This window comes from Myotis davidii, unplaced genomic scaffold (genome assembly GCF_000327345.1).
Source record: "Myotis davidii unplaced genomic scaffold, ASM32734v1 scaffold174, whole genome shotgun sequence".
Classification (NCBI taxonomy): Eukaryota; Metazoa; Chordata; class Mammalia; order Chiroptera; family Vespertilionidae; genus Myotis; species Myotis davidii.
In genome coordinates this window covers 7,089,598-7,093,075 of record NW_006289087.1, presented here as the reverse complement: position 1 = coordinate 7,093,075, position 3,478 = coordinate 7,089,598, and the positions used below count along the sequence as shown (strand labels likewise).

At 42.9% G+C, this 3,478-nt stretch overlaps 1 protein-coding gene across 1 annotated transcript in view; it reads left to right on the top strand.

Moving 5' to 3' along the window:
* Window positions 1-3,478, top strand: part of BRINP3 (bone morphogenetic protein/retinoic acid inducible neural-specific 3) — a 210,959-nt gene that overhangs the window by 185,337 nt on the left and 22,144 nt on the right. The window lies entirely within an intron of this gene.

The window sequence follows — 3,478 nt, the reverse complement described above, 5'->3', positions numbered from 1 at the left end:
CATGTACCTTGGTTGCGGGCACATCCCCAGTAGGAGGTGTGCAGGAGGCAGCTGATCGATGTTTCTAACTCTCATCTCTCTCCCTTCCTCTCTGTAAAAAATCAATAAAATATATTTTAAAAAAAATAAATATAAAACGTAGTGACTCTGGAGTCACTTATGACCTTTGCCTGTACTGTCCTCCCCAAAACACAAGACTCCTGGGTCTTGATGTCAACTTCCGGTCTCCAGGTAATTGAGGAGGGAAAGCTGGGCAGGTTAAATGGCACCAGAAGAAAGTGGGGTATTTTAAAAACTGGTCTCATTTTCTCAAGTCAACAGCATGGGATAAGCAAAGAAGTTAAGACTGGAAAAGACTTGAGGGACATAACTATCTAATGAAATGAGTAGACTCTCTTTGGACCCTGATTTTTAAGAATTAAAAATAATTACTTTTAGATTTTCAGGTAAATTGGAATATGGCCTGGCTATTTGTCACTGCCAATAATTTAGTTAATTTTGTTATGTGATAGTGGCGATTGTGATTATGTAAGTTAGTGTATCATCTTAACATTTTGCTGTTGTTAATCCTCATTTGAAGATATTTTTAAAGAGTGGGAGGGAGGGGGAGAGGGAGAAAACTGATTTGAAAGAGACTCATTGATTGGTTGCCTCCCTCATGTGCCCCTACCAGGGCCAGGGATGGAGCCTGCAAACCAGGTACATGCCCCGGACAGGCATCATACCCAGGACCCTTCAGTCTGCAGGCCGGAGTTCTATCCACAGAACCAAATGGGCTCGGCCTACAGCTAGATTGAAAGAAGCAAGAATCTTCTGAAGTTGAAGAATAACTGAGGATCATGCTGTCCCTATACCCAAGCACTGTGTTTCCCAGTCCTGTAGAGAAACCAGCATTTGTGTGTTCAGAAATGTCCGGAACCCCAAGGCACACACCTTCATTGAATCCAATAGAATCCCAGACACTTACCTGAGTAGCTCCCACACACGCATCCCTTCAATCTCTCTTCAGGTAACTGCTCTATAAATAAAAACTCATCTTTATCTCACTCAATCTCTGAATCAGAAAATCTATTAAGACAGGTAATGGAAACATGTTCGTTTGAAATTGTGTCTGGTCCCTTTAGAATGTGGTGTTTACCCCGACGACTGACATTGTGAGAAGGCTGGACGAGGCTCACCCCCGCGTGGCTATCCAGTTAGGAGGGAGTCGTGCTACCTGGAATTTAATTTGTCACACAGATAACAGAAGAGACAGCAGGTGCTTCGGCCTAACCCCGTTGGTTATGATTAGAGGTATTACCCAGCTATGAAAATGAATGTTGACATACCACTTCGAGAGCTCATTTTCTCCTGCGGGTGACATGTCATCGCATATCTGCATCGCGTGTGTCCCCACCTGCCAGAGGAAACGCATTATTTGTTGGGGCCATTCGTCCTAAAAGCAGATATTGTCTACTTCAATCAAATTTTGGCTATTAATGGGAGCTTTTAACTGCATTGGTGAAAGGCAGATATGTTCAATTAGTATATTTTTTCAGGGGCGACATGACATTTACTCGGAGGAGAAATGTAAGGCTGCCAGAACCTATTGTAACCTGTAGATAAAAATTAACACATATAAGCCATGATGGAGTCAGCTGTAGGGAACAATTCATTTGCCACTGACTGTACAGTCTACAGGAGGCGATGAATGGTGATTGCCTTCCAGGTATGGAATGAGAAGAATAAGAATAGAGTATATACACGGGCAAAAAAAAAAAAAAAGCATGTCTGGCTGGTGTGGTACAGCCTCATTTTGAAGCTATTTCTCTTCTATTTTGAAGATGTTTTCCTGGAAAAATTTTGAAGTTTAAAAATTTTTTTAAAAAGTTAAATTTTGCTTTGTTGGTGATCTTTCGGGTAAGTGAAAAATCCACACGCAGTCTTGAAGTCTGTTCCACCTCCTATTTTTAACCAAATTTTTACAAGGAGAGAGAAAAAATGAAAAGACTTCCTATTGTATTTCTTTTTCCTTGAAAAATCTGTTCCAACTTGCAAAATACAATAAAATAGTCAAAACATAACAAGGAGCAGCAAGGAAGGAAATCCGCACGCTAGCTCCTCTGTCCAGGTCCCCGGGCTCTGACAGGACGCCCATCAATATTCATACATGGCGAGGTAGAGACACCAAACTGAAACACATTCCCCCAGAAGTGCATCTGCGGGCACGGGAAAGGGCTGGGAGAGACTGGAAGCTGGAGGACCGTTGCTTTTGTAAAAAAGTGTCCCAGCGATTCGTGGTGCCCTAGTTTTGTGAGCAGCAGCCTTTTAGCCTGAGGTCTGTTTATTTCATTGTTTGTCCTTGTGATTTGGAAACGTGATTAGAGCTTTACAGTGAGAGATGAATTGTCTGGGGGATGTATGCTATGGTTTCAGGGAAGAAAATGTAATTTTCAAGCCAGATCGGCCGTATATTTTATATTCTTTATATTAGGTGGCCATAAATGGAACGACAGCAAGAAAGTGTGAAAAGCGGGGGGAGGGAAATGAACTTGAGAGTTAGGTCTTCACAACTTTATTAAATGTATATTTTAGCCTGGCTCAGTGGTTGAGCGTTGACCTATGAACCAGGAATCTACCATGGTTGGATTGTCGATCAGGGCACATACCTGGGTTGCAGGCTCGATCCACAGTAGGGGCTGTGCCGGAGGTAGCCGATCAGTCATTCTCATCATCAGTATTTCTACTTCTCTCTTCCTTTCTCTCTGAAATCAATAAATTATATATTTTTTTAAAAATGGTGGCCGTGTAAAGGATTGAGTACATTCTGCAGAAAATCTCATGTATATTACATAATGAACACTGGAAAGGCATAAGGATATCAAAAGTAGGTAGAATGTCTGTGTCTGCTCTGAGACAACGTGGCAGTATTCTAAGCACAGACATAAAGTCTGAGCCGAACTCTCTCTCTCACAAGGATGCAATGTAGGAGATATTGCTGTTCCCATTTTTCCCATGAGGGGAAGTGGGTTACACAGCCTGCCCTATTCCATGATCGTACAGCTAGTATGAGAAAACATTTTCTGAATGCACAGCCACACTTTTCCTTCATTATTTAACAGATTTTATTGTTTTAATGTTTTTGTTGATTTTTAGAGAGGAAGGGAGATAGATAGAGAGAATATCATCAGCTGCCTCCTGCACGCCCCACACTGGGGATCGAGCCCACAACCTGGGCATGTGCCCTGATCAGGAATCAAACTGTGACCTCCTGGTTCATAGGTCGATGCTCAACCACTGAGCCATGCAGGCTGGCTATTTTACAGAGATTGTAAACACACCAAGAGTGTCTGAGCCCTAGTGGGTTTGGCTCAGTGGATAGAGCGTCAGCCTGCGGAATAAAGGGTCCTGGGTTCAATTCCAGTAAAGGGCACATGCCTGAGTTGCAGGCTCCATCCTGGCTCTGGTCGGGGTGCGAGTGGGAGGCAACCTATCCACT